Raw genomic sequence first — 18568 nt, 5'->3', positions numbered from 1 at the left:
CTTGTTTCTTTTTGCCAATCACCTTCACTCTATGCCATCTGAATTTTGATGTCAATAGGAACTACGTTTCCCTTTGATGTGGGTCCTTCATGTTTTTTTCAGATGCCCGTGTTTGGCTATACAATAGAATAACAAATAACATTAGAATCACATGATGCAACTTCCTTTAATACTTATTCTTTGCTATATAGTGAAGCAAATAAAAAGACACTCTCAACCAAACATCCTTTATTGATGGTGAATAACACTCAACTACAAGCATTGATTGCTACAAAAATGAATCACAAAAAAATCAGAGCACAAATTACAGTTCGTGAAAAGATCTATAAACGCACAATATTTTCTTGTTTAAATTAACAATTCCATAGCAATAACAACTAACTATTAACGATATTATATACATAGTTAACAACTATAAATTTGGCTAAACACAATTCTACTCATTTTTTAATCTATTACAATGTTAAAATAAGATAAACAACATTTAACAATATTTACCCAAATAATGATAAAAATTATCAACGACTTCTCCAAAAGGGCATCATAGACTATCAAATCAAAAAGCCAAACTAAATCCTTTGACTTTTGCACAAACATGAACACAGTATTTTGTATATACTTCCAAATATTAATTGCGAATCACAAATTTATTACAGATCATTAACTACTGTAGTGATTACACTGTACATTATTTCCAAAATGTTCCTTAAACATTGGATACATGTCTTATCAATTGTACCCACTAAGAAGCTTGAAGGCATTAAGGGAATCAGAAATGTAGTTACAGGGTAAGTGTGCTATATTATGGATTGATGACAATGTGCAGTTTGAGGCTAGTGTAAGGTGGTGACAGTGATGTTGTTTTAACTATTCATAATTCTCAGTAATTATTAGTTTGGAAAAGGGCTTGGAGTTGTGTTTAAACAATATAAGGCAGCTGGTTCTCTGAACAGTTAGGATTTTGCTTTTAGCACTGTGGAATTGCAAAGGAAAGATGGAGGGCAGGGCGCTTAGCAAAACAAAGTTGTTTTGACAAAGCCATTTTAATTGGGTTGAATTATGCTGTTGTGGAAGGAGAGACTGTGCAGGTCTAAAATAACAATGTGGTGTCCAGAAGACCATTGCTATTCATGGAGCTGTTAAATTGTATTGTTAATATTCCTTCTAGAGGTGAACAGTAAATTCCATTTAACATTCTTAACTCCACCTCTTTGTTCTTTGATTCCAGGACAAGGATGGTACGTCAACAGTTCAACATGACTAAAAAAAGACACAAAGTGCTGGAGTAACTCTGAGGGTCAGAGGCAGCATTTACTGAGAACATGGAGAGGTTATATTTTGTGTTGGGGCCCTTCTGCAGACGGATTGTGGGGGAAGGGGATCTGGAAAGGGAGAGGCAGGACAAAGACGGGCAAGTGATACATGGATACAGATGCAGGGGGGGGGGTTGATAGGCAGATGGCTGGTCAAATACCAGCGATGAAGAGACAAAAGGTGTGAAATAGGACAGTAGAGTTGCGATATGTGAAGCCAGAGGAAGGGAGGAGGGAAGGGAGAAATGGGTACGAAAGGCATATACACACAATTTATACCACATGTTGTAACACAAACTGGAAACTTATTTAATTATGTAAATATGTTTTGTTTTAAGAATGACAGATCATAGAATCATACAGCACAAAAACAGGTCCTTTGGCCCAACTTGTCCATACCAATTAAGATGGCCTTCGTACACTAGGCCCATTTGCCAGCATTTGGTCCATATCCTTCTAAACCTTCCCCATCCATGTACCTGTTCAGGTGTCTATATTATAAATTGTCTTTATTTCGAGACAGATCAAATAGGTTTCATTGAAAAATATTTGTACTTTGATATAACAAGGAACTGCAGATGCTAGTTTACCAAACAAAGACACGCTGAGTAACTCAGCGGGCCAGGCAGCATCTCTGAAGAACCTGGGTAGGTGACATGCAGTGTTGGGACCCATCTTCAGAGTTCTGTGTCCTTCGATCTTGTCTGAAGAACGGTCCCAACCCGAAACGTCACCTATCAATGTTCTCCAGTATTTTAAGATAGCTCTTGTACACTGGGTGTGTAGGAAGGAACTGCAGATGCTGGTTTACACTGAAGATAAACATAAAATGCTGGAGTAACTCAGATTGAGAGTCAAGGGAGAGAGAAACTAGATGTTTGAAAAGGTGCAAAACAAATCAGAGCCAGCACCAATGACCAAGGAAAGGTGGAGTGGTCCATTGTTGGCTGTGGTAGCGGTGATAATGAGGCAATATATGGATGCGAACAGTGGAATTGGCAGGACAACGAGAGTGGGGGAGGGACGGACAGAGGGAATGCAAGTGTTACTTGAAATTAGAGAAATTCTATTCAATATCCGACTAGTTTCAGTCTTTCTTTTTAACTTTATTGATATTTGACTGATTGTATGCCTGGTTGTCACCTTCCCCTCAGCTAACAACGTACCCATTCCACATTTCCTTGACTATCGTCTGCTTTAATTTGTCGTTTTTACACCTTACTCTTCCATATCTCCAGTCTCCCTCTCCCCTGACTCTCAGTCTGAAGAAGGATCTCGACCCGAAACGTCACCCATTCCTTCTCTCCAGAGATGCTGCCTGTCCCACTGAGTTACCCCAGCATCTTCAATATTCATACCGCTGGGTTGTAAGCTGCCCAAGCGACATACAGTATAAGGTGCTGATAAAGCTGCCTAAGAGGTTTTAATATGCATGCTTGGACGTGTCGGACAAGCTGCTGGCTACAACTAGTGTAAGAGTGCAGCTTGAGAGATATTGTCTGAGAGTGGATAGATACAAAAAGCTGGAGTAACTCCACAGGTCAGGAATCTCTGGAGAAAAAGGAATAGGTGACGTTTCGGGTCCAGACCCTTCTTTAGACTGAGAGTGGGTTCATTGACAATAAATGGCATATCTATCTATCTCTATCTATTGTGTAGGTATGTTACAATACTTACCTTCAGCGGCGCTGCAATTCTGCCACTGGTCGTGTGCGCGATTTTGGCGCCTTTGAGGGGGGGGGGAGGGTTAAAACGCGTTCTTTTCCTATCTTGTCCTGGAATATATTTGTTTGGAGTGCAAGCTTTTGCTGAAGAATCGTTCCGACGGGCGTTCTGTGTATTTTTTTTTAAATCACCCTACAAGTTCAGCGCTGGAGTAATTTTAAAATCAGCTTCTAAAGCCGTCAACGCCGCCAACAGGGACGGATTTCAGGTACGGGACAGGTAAAATAAAGCCGTTTATTTCATGTATAAAAGTGCTCCTTAAGATGCCTGTAATTCACATTTTACGTTGCGAAACGGTGATTTTTTTCCCCATACGAACCGGCAGTATTTTTCATGCTGATATCGGGATTAAATTCACCGCAACCGCAATGTTCCAAATGATCGCGTTCCAGAAAAACCCACTCGCAAGATGATTTAAATGGCCATTAATTTACAGGTATTAAACATTAAATTGCTTCCATTTGGCCTATAAATCCATGACAATGAGATTTAAAAATTATGTTATATTGTGAATTCTTGTGTGAATGTTATTTGGACACTTAGGCTATTTAAAAATGTTAATCTATTCTTAAGAAATTGATAGATGTTTAGATCTAGTAATTGAATTTTGTAACTATAGGTAACTAATTATATGCTTTAATTTCAAGTAATCTAAGTAAGATTGTTTCATATTTGTTTCAGAATGCTTCAATCTATAATAACTGAAAATTTATTTCAGTTCTCTTAATTTTTAAGAAAGTTATGGGCTATGACTGTCCTCGATTACAGCTTTTGTGTTAAGTCAATGGAAAATCAATAGGGTGATTTCACGAAAGGTCACTGGAGCGTAGATCCGCACCCACGTGACCGAAAATCTCAAGTGGAGGACATGCTAGACATCCGGTACATGTTTAGTGGATGGGAAAACACGCACTTTCCCACCCATTAAAAACATAGAAAACGGCCAGGTTTTGATCTGCAATTTATCGTGCCAGTCGGGGTGACCGTGAGGCACAGCTACCTAGATTTACAGTAAAAAAAAAAGATAGAAACTAAGGTAAATTAAAGAGGGAGCTGAAGGTGCCAATCCAGCGGAAGTGAACAGCGGACATTTGCCATGGAGATTTAAAGGTCCAAAATATCGGGAATTATCGCGTTTGCTCGCTGAATTTCATCAAAAGTAAGGCGTTATTGACTACTTTTGATGAAATTCAGCGAGCAAACGCGATAACAGTGTTTGCAGAATGGGTTTGGCAGCGTATGTGCAATGATCAGTCATAAAAAGGGTCTCGACCCGAAACGTCACCCATTCCTTTACTCTAGAGATGCTGCCTGTCCCGCTGAGTTACCCCAGCATTTTGTGCCTCCTTACGATTAAAACCAGCATCTACAGTTCTTTCCTACACATGTTCTGGCACTGACTGAGGAAGATAGACACAAAAAGCTGAAGTAACTCGTGTTTAAGAGGGAACTGCAGATGCTGGAGAATCGAAGGTTACACAAAAAAGCTGGAGAAACTCAGCGGGTGCAGCAGCATCTATGGAGCGAAGGAAATAGGCAACGTTTCGGGCCGAAACCCTTCTTCAGTCTGAAGAAGGAATTCGGCCCGAAACGTTGCCTAATTCCTTCGCTCCATAGATGCTGCTGCACCCGCTGAGTTTCTCCAGCTTTTTTGTGTAACCCAAGCTGAAGTAACTCAGCGGGTTAGATAGCATCTCTGGAGAAAATGTGACGTTTCGGGTCGAGACCCTTCTCCAGACAGAGAATGGGTCCAGCGTGAGGAAGAGTGTTGGCAGCAAAGATGATAGATCTTTAATCTTTGGTTGGCAGAGCCGGTCTGGCAGATTGAGGAAGTGCAGGCTGGCGAAGGCGAGCTGAAATCTCGCGAGAGGCGGCGTGCGTGCGTGCGTCTGACAGCCGCGCCGTTTGTTGTGGCTCGGGTGGGTGACGGCGGTTGGTTGGCGGCTGGGCCCGGGGAGCGGCCGCGGTGAGTAGCGAGCAAAGCCCGCACCCCTCACTCACTCACTCACTCACTACCCGGCGTCAAACTATCTTTACCAAACCTCGTGCCTTCCCCGTCTCCACACTGCCTCCACGCACCCCAAACAACAAGCCATTTTAAAGCGGGTCAAGTGGCCGGGAAAAGGAGAGAGAAAAACAAATCAGAGCGCCGATGTTGACCGTGAGGCAGCGGTTGGTGAGGCTGGAGCTCGAGCTGTGTCAGCGGGCGGGTGGGCGCGCACGCGCGGACTGTCCACCTCCCCCTCCCTGACGTCCCGCCTCTAACCCCCTTTCCTATTGGCTTCACAACGTCACAGGACCTCGCCAATGCCTTACACGCGCACGTCGATAGGGCCACGCCGCTGTCACTCAGCCGGGGTGGTTGCGTTTCCGCCTCGGTGCTGCTTTTGAGCCCTAGACAACTTGACGTTGAGTGTATTATCCGCTCAGAGGGCGAATGAGCTGCGGCTAGTTTCTTCTTTTTTTTTTAAAAAGGTAAACAATTTAAAATCATTTTTGTTTTGTAGGCATCCCGTGGTTTCCTATGAACCGAAGCCAGCAGGTAATCCAACAGAAACGAATGGACGCTGTCAGGTGGTGTTTTATTTGTGCCAAATGATCAGCTGTACTGTTCTGCACATTGCCGGAGAGACGAGCTGTGTACATGTAATGTATGTGTATGTGCGCGCACTTTTCCATAGAAGGGGACGTCAGTATTCGTCCTTGACTAACTCTGCGACAGGCCTTCATCACTTGAATGCTGGACGCCCAATTGCGGAATTAGGGGCAGCAATCGACACTTTTAAGATTTGTTTCACCCCACTTAACAGGGTGAAATCTCGGCTGGTTGTTCGTTGGACATGGCATAAGATGGCACTCGATGTATGTTTATTTTCGTTCGGTTACTAAAAGTTTACTGCACTTGCAATTGTATAGTCTATCGAAGTGTCTATTATTGAACGAAGTTCTCAGCTAACGCGACTTAATCTCTGTCTCCAAGTAGTGTTGTCTTTTCCTGGTTATATTTCTTGATGGGTTTTGCGTGGTCAACTGAAATCAAATCTTTAAAAGTCTGCACGGATTATAACAGTTCCCTTTCCATCTCCCTCATTTTTATTACACACTGCATCACTTTACAATAATGTAATTTAAACTCCTAAGTAGTAACAGTCATGTACAATAAATTGAAATTTTTCAGTTGAAAACACTTCTTAAATATCTCTCTTAAATATCTCCTCACTTGATTGTAATTTTAAAAATTGAAAAAACCGTTTCACAAAATTAAGTAGGGGCTTCTTTACTAGGTAGGCTATTATGCAATTGTTGTTTCTCGCAGACTGACAAACTTGTAATTTAATGGTTTGAGTTCCAAAATGTTGCACGGGCAGAATACCCTTTTAATCTGAATAACTGATTGGAAAGAGAAGAATTGCAATTAGTACATTGGGATATTTGTTCAAATAAACCTAACAAATGAGATCTTAATAGATTCATTACTGTTTGGTGCACATCATTAAATATCTTGCAGGCATCTTTCAATGTACCTGTCAAAATAATGCATCCAAAATGATACCCAAATGAGGGTAGGGAATATTTGACTTAAATATTCACATAACTTTTTAAACATCTCGTAAGAGGGTGAAGGAGGGCAACATTGGGCAATAGTATCAAAGTATGCTCACAATGTAATGGCAGATATGAAGCTATAAAATTAGCCCCAGCCTCAACTACCTCTTCTGGCAGCTTGTTCCATACACCCACCACCTCTTGTGTGGAAAATGTTACCCTTCGGATTCCTATTAAGTCTTTTCCCCTTCACCTTGAACCTTTGTCCTCTGGTCCTCGATTTCCCTACTTTGGGCAAGAGACTGTGCATCTGAATTGAATTGAATATCTGATCTATTCCTCTCATGATTTTGTACACCTCTATCAGATCACCTCTCATCCTCCTGCGCTCCATGGAATAGAGACCCAGCCTACTCAACCTCTACCTATATCTAGTCCCAACTAAATCTTTTTTGAACCCTTTCAAGCTTGGCAATATTTTTCTTAATAGCATGGTGCCCAGAACAACACCAAATGCATCTCACCAACATCTTTTACAACTGCAACATGACCTCCCAAATTCTATACTCAATAATTCCTTAAATTCTTAAGGGGTTGGACAGGCTAGATGCAGGAATATTGTTCCAGATGTTGGGGAAGTCCAGAATTCGGGGTCACAGTTTAAGGATAAGAGGGAAGTCTTTTAGGATTGAGATGAGAAAATCATTTTTTACACAGAGAGTGGTGAATCTGTGGAATTCTCTGCCACAGAAGGTAGTTGAGGCCAGTTCATTGGCTATATTTAAGAGGGAGCTAGATGTGGCCCTTGTGGCTAAAGGGATCAGGGGGTATGGAGAGAAGGCAGGGATACTGAGTTGGGTGATCAGTCATGATCATATTGAATGGCGGTGCAGGCTCGAAGGTCCGAATGGCCTACTCCTGCACCTATTTTCTATGTTTACTCTGACTGATGAAGGGCAGAGTGCCAAAAGCCTTTTTGACCACCTTATTCACCTGTGATTCGACCTTCAAGAAAGAACCATTCACCAGTACTCCTAGATCCCTCTGCTCTACAATGCTACCCAGAGACCTACCATTTACTGTGTAGGTCCTGCCATTTTTCGACATCCCAAAAAGCAACACCTCGCACTTCTCAAAGTTCACATGGAATCAAAGTAAATAAATGGAATAGGAAATGATACATTAGTTTTATTTTTGTATAAGCGCTTTGATGTAATAGAAAGAAGGTGTATTGAAATTTTATAAAACTGGGGAGACATTTGAGAACGTCGGTGTTAGTTGATGAACCTAAGGAAGGATATACTTAAATTGCTTCAAAGGAAGTTCATCAGATTGATTGCTGGAGTAAGAGAACTTTTTTGAAATAACATTTATTGAATATAAAATTCTATAAAATGTATTGAATGGACACATCGTTCTGGTTTTGAAGAAATGAGAAACAGATAATATTGAGTGACAGGCTATTTACCCATCTGTACAGTAATTAACTAATAGCTATTGTTTAAGAATATGTTCCGTCCTTTAAGGCTCTGAAAAAGGTAATTTTCTTTATTTAGATGGTTATGACACGTCAGTGATGGCCAGAGATAGAATAAGAAAATTTTGGAGATAAAATGGGAAAGTGAATTTGATGTAAAAGTTCAGTTATGATTTAGTTGAACACCGGAGCAGGCTTTGAGACTATCTTACTCCAATTTCTAATTTTGCTTTTGTTTTTATTAACCAAAAACATAATCCATGAACAGCAGGTAACAACAGTACGGTGCATAGCGTATTGTCTCACAACTTCAGACCTGGGTTTGATCCTGACCTTGGGTGTTGTCTGATGACGTTTGCACATTCTTCCTGTGCTGTGTGTCTTTCCCTCGGATTTCTTTCCACATATCAGAAGTGTGCTAGGTGAGCGGTTAATTGGTTGCTGTAAATTGCCCTCTATATAGATTAGCAGGGAAGAGGCACGATGAGAATGAAGATGTGAGAAGGTGGGGGAGTGATTACTTTTAGTAATGGTGCAGAAGGGTACTCAATGGTGAGTGCAAGCATGCGGCCTGCCTCTGTGCTGAATGATTATCTATCTATGATCAGTATCACAAAACTAAGTTATTAATTTAAAGCAAATTTTAGTGGGTGTAGACATTTTGGAGAAATGTGCCAACAAGTGTTAGTTGAAATTGAACGCAGAAAGTTGTGAACTGATACATCTGATGTAAACAAAATCATCTTCAGGATCAGCGATAAGGGTTGAGGGTAGCTTGCTTTTACTGCCATTCTTTGAGTTCTGAGGTGGTTGATGGGATTGAAATTCTGCCACATGTGGGGTAGGTTGTATTTGATATGGGTTAGTGAGTAGATTGTTCAGGATGTTTTGGGTTTCTTCCAGTGTTTGCACATGATCTCTGCTTGGCTCCTGTCATAGAAGCTTGAGGTGCTCATTGCCTTCCTGGATATTAATTTTGAATAGGCATGAACCCGAATTTCCATGAATTGGTGAGGGTTAACTTTTTTTTTTCAAGGAGACTAGGAAGTCCTTCTGTCTGGTGCTGATACATCCATTATACATTTCAATTTATAAAAATGATTGGGGGAAAAAGGCAACGAGGATGTATTTTTTGGTAATCCAAAGTAACTTGGGAAAATAAATTCTGAAGAGAATACAGGAAGGTATTGTGAGTGAGTAAAGATCTGACAAATAACATAAAGCGTTGGGAAAGTTTGATGATATCTATTTTGGCAAATAAAAAGGAAACTTGCTTTGTGATCTGGTATTTTAGTAGGCAAGTATTTAGGAAAGCCAAAATGTTATTGGTTATTGCTGGTGGAATTGAATATAAAATGAGTGAGGTTTTGTTTCAGTTATTTAGAGCATCCACAAGATGACAATTTGAGTACTGTGTTCAATGTTGTTCTCCCTATTTAAGGATGGAAATGCATTGGAAGTCAGTTTAGAGTCTAATACCTGAAATGGACAAGTTTTGTGAGGAATGTGGTAGAGACTAGATTTGTAAAGGCTAGAATTTAGAACTTAACTGATCCTGAAGGGTCTTCACAGTAAGGATGGAAAAGGGATGTTACCCCATGGGAGCATCTAGAACTAGATTTCATCAATTTAAACCTGATATGAGACATTTTTGTTTTGAGGTTGAGTGTTTTGAAATTCTCTTCAGTAAATATCACGAAAACAGCCTTTCGCTGAAGGCTGAGTTAGACATTTTTTGTAAAGTTATTGATATATGCCATTGAGGAGCTGAAGTTACAGTCTGAACAGCCCTGATCTTATAAATAGCAGCGCAGGTTTTAGGGGGTCAACTGACTTACCCCTGCAGCACATGTGTATCCTCTTGGAAATCTCGCTATGATACAGCCGAGGAAAATTGCTTTTACCCTGGAGTTGGGTGTCAGGCATGCAGGTGGCATGGCATGTCTACAGGAGCTAGTTGAGTGCGATCAAACTCTCCCTTTTGGGATATTTATTCAGCCAATGGGTTTGTAAGATTCTGTGGAGACAACATTGGTGGTATTTTTTCATCGCTTTGAGGTTTCTACTGTAAGGTGTTCAGATAAGGTGTCTAGATATCTAGAGTGTATAGGAGGGTGGGGATCACTGCTGCTTGGAACTCCATAAACCTGTTTGTATTTGGCCTTTTGGTCCTTGCATTCTCCTTCCCTTAGCAGGAGTCGGCTATTTAGCTGACTCGCTGTAGGTGGTGACATCTGCCTTTGCTGAGAGTAGATATGGGAAGTGATCATCTTTTTCTACGATCATCTTGTGGATCTTCAATTTTGGAGAACAGTACTGTGCAATTAATTATTTTGATTATGTAATGACTTGCCTGAAGATGATGGAAGTAGTTGGATGGAAACATTTGCAGCATTATGGGGAAAAGGCAGGGAAGGAGCAGGCAATAGGCTAACATGTTTGTGTTGCACATGTTCTTATACATTTTTGTAAACAGAATGAAACAAAAATGTTTCTAACCTCTTAAAAAAGCAAACCTCTTAAATTTACTTAATCACCCTATTATTTTTCAGGCCAATTCACAGTATGATGCTTGAGTTGTAAATGTGGCTAGTTTGGATATTTCTACTACTGTAGAGATTTGATTGTAGAATTTATAAGATAGATATCATGTGAATTGAATAGGAAGCCACATGTCCTAGATGTAATGAATTAAAGTGGAGATACAAAAGACTGCACATGCTGGAATCTAGAGAAAAAAACAGTGCTGAAGGAACTCAGCAGATCAGATAGCCTATGTGGAGGTAATTGGATAGATGACTTTTCAGGTTTGGAGAAAAGGGTCCCTTCCTGAAATGTGGTTTGTTCACTTTCCTCCACTAATGCTGTCTGACTTGCTGCAGGAATTTGTGTTTTGCTATGAACTTAGAGATAGTATTTGCAATTGTCTAATTAGGCCCATTTTCTTCTTTAGAACCAAACACTGGAGAGGGTGCAGAGGAGATTCTCCAAAATGTTGCCTGGATTGGAGAGTTTTAATTATATGGAGAGATTGGATAGACTAGATTTGTTTCTCTGGCATAAAGAAGACAAGGGGTGATTTGACAGAGGTGTATAAAATTATAAGATGCAAACATAGTCAGAATCTCTTCACCATGGTGGGGATATTAAAAAAGAAAAAAAAAAGGGCCTAGGTTTAAGGGAGGGAGAAGGTTTAAAGAATATTAGAGGGGAAAGAATTAAACAGGCTGAGTTTGATATTTACAGTATGCTGCCAGAGGAGGTGATAGTGGAGGCCGATATAATCACAACGTTTGATGGATCTGTAATACTCTGTGTACTTAACTATTACTTGTAGACCTTGTGAAACTTCTGTGCTTTTAAATTTTTAAGGATCCATTATCTCTTTTTAACCACCTTGGCCAGTTCTGCAACATGTAAGAATCTGTGAACCATTCCAGCTTGCCTTGTTTCTGTATACTATTTACAGTATGCAATTTTTTAATGCTGAGAAGAAAACAGATTGCTCACTTGCTGCACCTATTCCAATGGGTTTTATTGCAAGTAGTTGAGATACTATGCCTGTTTTTTGTAAACTTCTGTCCTTCCCAGCTCTACCTTCCAGGTGAAATTGCAGTTTGTTTGCAACTGACAATGTGGTCTGCCCTGCATTTGAATCGGCCTTGTTTCAGAAAATCTTATTTGTTGAAAATGTAGGACAGGTAAACGTGGCTAGGGCAGGCAGTTTGCTTTTAACAATGCCTTCCTTTTTAGTGAATTATTTAAAGTATTATTTTGTCCTATTATGTACAGGAAAGAACTGCAGATGCTGGTTTAGATCAAAGGTCTGAAGAAGGGTCTTGATCCGAATCTTGTTGGTTTAGGGTAGAACTGGCCCTTTATAAATCACTGATCCTCAAGATTTTCTATGTGAACTACTTAAGAAAGACCTACACAGTTACAACTTAGCATGACAAAAGTGGATCCTGCAAACTGGGTCTAGCAGCTGCACAGTGTGGATGGGATTTTGGATGGTGTTGATTGGGACCTGAATCAAAAGAAAATAGTCCAACCTTGAGCTCAGACTAGGTTTAATTTATGCTTGGACAAACCTCTAATTAGGTACCCCTCCTCAAATTTTCCAGTGTGAGGTGTAATGCCCATGGATGTGTCTACTAAGACTATTCAGCACAACGTTCTTGCTTTTGGACTAAAATCCTGCTCTAGCAGGTCTGTGTGATTGCTGTTGTCAAATGCTCACTCCAGGTTGAACGGGTGCTGGCAGACGCATCTTCTACTCCTTATCTTCAGCCCCAAGAGACTGCAGAAAAATAAAAATAAATCACTATTTTTCTCCCACACCCCCAACCCCTCCAGCATCCGACTTTCTTCCTTTATGGATTATGTACCTTCAGTTGCTCCACCTTAATCACATTCATTTTGATTGTAAAAATTTTTCGTTTAGCCTTTCTCAAGCATATTCAGAACCTTAACCATAGATCCCTTACTACCACATTTTCTACTTTCTCATTTTTACACACCACTGCAAAGTTGTAGTAACATTCCCTGGATCCTCGTCTATGTTTTGTAGCTTCAATGTTCAATAGATCTCTTTCTGAAAGATATATTTCCTTGTAAAATGTGGAGGTGCTACACTTGCCTGTTTAACTTCCTAGGGCTCCAAGGTAAAATTGATTTCAAGTTGGTACGCTGTATCTGCTGTTGATACAGCAGTCTCCTTGCACCTTGACCAGTTGAGATTAAATGATTACCACACAGTCCCTGTGTAGATCACTGTCTCGGCCCGAAACGTCGCCTATTTCCTTCTCCATAGATGCTGCCTCACCTGCTGAGTTTCTCCAGCATTTTTGTGTACCTTCTATTTTCCAGCATCTGCAGTTCCTTCTTAAACAAACTGTTCATAGCAAACGTAAACGCATCTTCTTCATACCATGAGGTATTTTTGAGCCGGGTGAACTTGCAATAAATTGGCTTTGGCTTATTATTATCACTTATACCAAGGTACAAACAAAATCTGCGTGTAGGAAGGAACTGCAGATACTGGTTTAAACCGAAGATAAAGAACTAGAGTAACTCAGCGGGACAGGCAGCATTTCTGGAGAGAAGGAATGGGTGACGTTTTGAATCAAGACCCTCCAGAAATCTGCATGCTATTCAGTCAAATATTACCATACATGCGTGCCATCAAACCCCATTAAACAAGTCCAAGTAGTGCAACAAGAAAAATAACCATAGTGCAGTATATAGTATAACAGTATTAGAAAGTAAACATTAAACGAAAGTGCAAGAGCCACATTGAGGTAGATTGGGACAACACACTTAGTTTGAGAAGTCTGGTAACAGTGGTGAAGAAGCTGTTTATGAATCTGATGGTACTCACTTTCCAGCTTTTGTACCTTCTGCCCAATGAGAGAGGGAATGACCTGGGTGCCAGTATAGCTTTTCATGTATCTACTACCCTTTGTGTGCTCGTTCCATGTATCTTGTTCCAAATATGCTTGTGGTATGTATTCACCATCCTCTGAATAGAAAATCTATTCCCTCAAGTCTTAGACGCTCATATTATGGGAAAAATACATGACTGTCCATCCTATTTATGCCTTTCATTATTTTATAAACCTCTACAATGTCACTCTTTGTCCTCCTTTGCTCCAGGAAAAACAGTCCCATCCTGTCCAATCCCTTTTTATAATTTAAGCCCTTCTGTCCAGGCAACATTCCTGTGAATCTTTTCTGTACCCTCTCCAGCTTAATCACATCCTGGTGACCAGAATTCTCCAACCATGGCACATAATTCTCCAACTGTGGCCAAAGCAATGATTTGCATGACTGTAATTTGATGACCCAACTCCTGCAATCAAAGGCTCGTCTGATGAAGGCAAGCATAGCACACGCCTTTTCACCACTGTTTCTACCTGTGCTGTCGCTTTTAGGGAACTATGTAAATGTACCCAAGGTCTTGCAGTTCAAAAACAATTCCCGAGGGGCCCTACCACTCACTATATATGTCCTTCCCAACATGAACTTTGCAGTTTTACTAGTTAAGTTCCATCAGGTGTTCTGGTGCCTATTTCCCCAGTTGATCTGCATCCTGCTGAAATCTTGGACAACCATTTTCATTGTCCATTGAATCACCAAGTTTTTGTTTTCATCTAAAAACTTAGTAAACATGACACCTACATTATCTTCCAAATCATTAATCTATAAGAACACTGAAGGATCCAGTACCAATAAATACAGCACATCACTTTCACAGGTCTCAATTTTGGAAAAACAACCTTCCAGTGACACCCTTTGCCTCCTATTATTAAGCCATTTGTGTATCCAATTTGTTGTCTCTGGAATTCTAATCTGGATTAGCCTACCAGGTGGGATATTGTCAAAGGTTTTGCTAAAGTCAATGTAGACAATGTCCTCAGCCCCGCCCTCATCAATCTTTTGATCAACTCATTACAAAAAACATCAAATTTGTAATGTCTTGATGCCTTGCCCTTTATGCTGACAGGAACATGCTGGCCTTTACTCTACCTATCTCAGTTTAAAAACCTTGCATTTGCGAGACACTCCTTTACTTGCAAATAGTTTCTCCCAATCAATCATTATGAGTTACTGTCTAATGTCACCAAATCGGCCTTATACTTATTTAGGCCTTTAACATCATATCTTTTTCCATTAATATCTTAAAACTAATAGCATTATGAACTAATTTAACTGATAACTGATGAAGAAAATAATAGAAGTGCTCTAATTGACTTCCCTCGAGAAAAAAACGAATCTAATTATTCCTCCTAACAAGGTTGTATATTTTTGGCTGAATTGGGTCTGTTACGCTTCCCATGATGGGATTCCACATTTGTTGTTTTTGGTACTTTCAATGAAAATCATTACTTCATTGAGTTAAATTTCTGCCTTTTTCTTCATTAAAATACCAAAAATTGCATTTTTACCAAACTTCCCAATTTGAATTCTTGCAAAAAAAAAACATGAAATGATATGATGGGCCCAATTAGCATATTTGTCCATGCCTGAGAATCGTGCTCTGCCATCTACTTGCTTCTCACAATTAATGTGCCAAATTTGTATTGATTCTTTAATGATATTGCTACCAATATTGCAACTGATGTGTTTTGTCAATTTCTGCTTTCCAAGTTTATATTTCTCTAAAATCTTGAGAATATGATAGTAAACCCTTTATAGCAGAGCTCTTTATAGTGGATTTCTGTTACAGTGGACTGATTTACTGATCTCTCCCTGCTGCGCCTGCTGCCCGGCGTGGTGGCGACTTTCCTACAACAGTGGTCGTACTGGCTTACAGTTTCCAGAATTTTTTTGCAGCCCTTCTTAAAAAATTAGCCACCCTCCAATCTTCCACTCATGTCTAATGATGATTCATAGATCTCAGTCAGGACTCCGGCAATTTATTTCCCAGATTCTCACACTTCCCTTGGACATATCCAATCAGGTCTGGGTGAATTTACCTACTTTCTTTCATAAGTTTTAAGACATCCAACGCCTCCTCGACTGTAATACAGACTACCCTCAAGATATCGCCATTAACTTTCCCAAGCTCCCTATTCTTCATGTCTTTCTCCATAATAACAAAGGCAAATATTTATCAAGGACCATGTCCATCTCCAGCAGCTCCTCACATAGATGACCACTTTGTGTTTGGAGAAGCCCTATTCTCGCTCTAGTTACCCTGTCCGATTCCAGATTCAGGGACCCGAATCCAGGATTCTACCCAGCTGTTATCAGGCAACTGAACCATTCTCTCACTAGTTAAAGTGTGGTCCTGACCTGCCATCTATCTCAATGAAGACCTCTGAACTATAAGACTTTATCTTGCACTAAATATTGTACCCGTATTCTACAGGGTGGGGTGAGGGGGGAATGGTATCCGTTATTGACAATCGTCCGCTATAACCGAATAAGATATTATAATTGTATAAGTAGTAGAAAGAAACAACTGTAATTGCTGACTAATACACAAAAGGACAGTAAGTGCTGGAGTAACTCGGCAGGTTAGGCAGCATCTCCAGAGAACATGTTGTTTTGGTTCGGGACCCTTCTGCAGACCCTTGGTAAGGAACTAGGCTTGGAATCCAAACGATTTGATGTCCCTGGCCTACAGAGAGGCGACATCGGTGGAGTCAATGGTTGCAGCCCATGGGCTGCCGCATTGCAGGCAAGGGTCGGTGGTGGCAGTGGAAGCGATGCCAGTAGTGCTGATGGCGGCCTGAGAGTGGCCAGCGTCGGAGGCCAGTGACTAGTGGTGTGCCTCTGGTTGGTGCTGGGCCCATTGCTGTTTGTTATCTTCATCAGTGATTTGGATGCGAATGCACAACACATGATGACTAAGTTTGCAGATTACTCTAAAATAGATGGTATTGTACACTGAAGATGATTATCAAGAATTACAATGGAATCTTGATCAGTTAGGCCATTGACAAATGAAGTTTAACTCAGATAAGTGTGAGCTATCATATTTCGACAAATCAAACCAGGGCCAGAATTTCACAATGAATGATAGAACTCTATGAAGTGTTTTAGAGCAGAGGGATCAAGGAATGCAAGGACATAGTTCCCCAAAAGTGGCATTACAGGTAGATAGGGTGGTGAGAACGGCTTTTGGTGCATTGGCCATCATCAGTTAGGGAACTGAGTAGTTGGGATGTTATGATACAGTTGTACAAGATGTGATGTGGCTGCATTTGCAGCATATTGTCAGATTTAGTTAACTTACTATAAGAAATATGACATTAATCCGGAAAGAATGCTGAGATGATTTACGAGAATGTTGCCATGACTTGGGGCTGAGCTATAGAGCAATTTGGCCAGGCTAGGACTTTATCACCTGGCTGAGATGATAAACCTTTATCACCATCAGGTTGATCTTATAGAGCTGTATAAAATCATGAAGTGAACAGATAGGGTAATGCGCAGTCCTTTTTCCCTACGACAGGGGAATCAAGAGCTAGGGGGCATAGGTTTAAGGTGAGAGGGGAAAGATTTAATAGGAACCTGAGATGCAGCCTTTTCATAGAGAGGGTTGTGGGTATATTAAATGAACTGCCAAAGCAAGTAATTAAGGCAGGTACAATAATATTTGAAAGGCATTTGGACAGGTAAATAGATGGAAAAGTTTGAGAGGGATATGGGCCATGCATGTGCAAATAGGATAGCTTAGATGGGGCATATTGGTCGGCATGGATGAGTTAGGCTGAAGGCCTGCTTATGTTGTATGATTCTAAATGTTTGTGCCCTCTTATGATGACAGCTAACAGGGAATTTCTAATGCTTATTAATGTACTTGTCAGTGGTGGAGTTGCATGTTTCAATAAGATGAGATAATTTACTCAATTACATTTTGTATTGGCAGTTTATCTATTATATTTATATATTAAAACTGTGTGGCTTCCGCCTGGCGTCCGTCTGGCTGCCTTTCTGCCTTTTGATTCGTTCCATCGTGTGATGTCACAATGCCCAATGCTCGCAGATGTTCAATCGGAATGGATCCATTTACATGTACGGCTGCCTTTCTTTGATTCCTTGCCACGCCGAATCCAGACGCACAATCGCCGAGATCTTTTCCATTTCGGTAGATATTTCACTTTTCTTTCAAAGTATCCGCTCCTGATTAGATTTCGTCGTGTTTATACACACATTTTTAATCAAATCCTTCTTCCCTCCCCCCCAATATTTCAAAAATAAACTGCCTTCTCACCCATAGAAGCAGCCCTGATTTTTCCCATTTTGCTGGACATTTCACTTTTCATTCCAAGTATCCACTCCTCATTAAATTTTGTCGTGTTTATGTACACATTTTAAATCAAATCCTTCTCCCCCCACTCATATTGTCCCCTCCTGCTGGCCAGCGACCATAACGGCTGCTGGCGCCCGCATCTCGCCTCAAAGACGCCATTTAAAAACAGCCGCACTGCTGATTCCTGAGCCGCTTGAGTTGGAGGACCACGTCTCCCGTGGGGACTACGGGTAGGGAACAGCTGCGTTGGGGGAGCAGACCCAACGGGTCTGCACTTGGTCTAGTGTTATATAAATTGCAATTACTATCAGGTCCATATAGTTACACTGGTCACACCTTCCACTTCCTTTCCTGATTCCCTAGTCTGCTCTGCCATTTTCACCAGTCAACCCCTTAACTGATTTTCCTTTTAATTGCAGGAGGTGCAACATCTATCCTTTCTTTTCCAAAGTTTAGGGACCCAAACTGTCTCTCCAGCTGAACCCATTATTGACTTGCACTTTTAATGGAGTGTAATGTGTTCGGTGTTCACGATGTGCTCTCCTCCACACTGGAGAAATAAAAGGCAGATCGGGAGCTCACTTTGAGCACCTGCATTCAGTTCACTGGAGCAACCCAAAACTTTCTGTCGTCTGCCACTTTAATTCTCCATCTCACTCCCAGTCTGATCAAAATAGCTGTTGCCAGTTTTTCTCTTGTAACTATCGCCAATAAAAGTTGAGAAGTAACAACTTGTCTTGGAGC

The 18568-nt window shown here is 40.7% G+C and overlaps 1 protein-coding gene across 4 annotated transcripts in view; it reads left to right on the top strand.

Moving 5' to 3' along the window:
• The first annotated feature begins 4896 nt into the window (after positions 1-4896).
• osbpl2b (oxysterol binding protein-like 2b) overlaps positions 4897-18568 on the top strand; it is an 83554-nt gene continuing 69882 nt past the window's right edge. Inside the window, exons 1-2 of one of the 4 annotated variants that reach the window (XM_055652118.1) lie at positions 4897-5004; positions 5546-5580. The gene's annotated coding sequence lies outside the window, so the exon portion shown is untranslated. Of the gene's footprint in view, positions 5005-5384; positions 5514-5545; positions 5581-5712; positions 5901-18568 lie in introns of those variants that run through there. The other 3 variants (XM_055652115.1, XM_055652116.1, XM_055652117.1) reach the window with 3 other exon arrangements.

The sequence above is a fragment of the Leucoraja erinacea genome, chromosome 21 (genome assembly GCF_028641065.1).
Source record: "Leucoraja erinacea ecotype New England chromosome 21, Leri_hhj_1, whole genome shotgun sequence".
Taxonomy (NCBI): domain Eukaryota; kingdom Metazoa; phylum Chordata; class Chondrichthyes; order Rajiformes; family Rajidae; genus Leucoraja; species Leucoraja erinaceus.
This window is presented reverse-complemented; position numbering and strand designations above follow the sequence as displayed.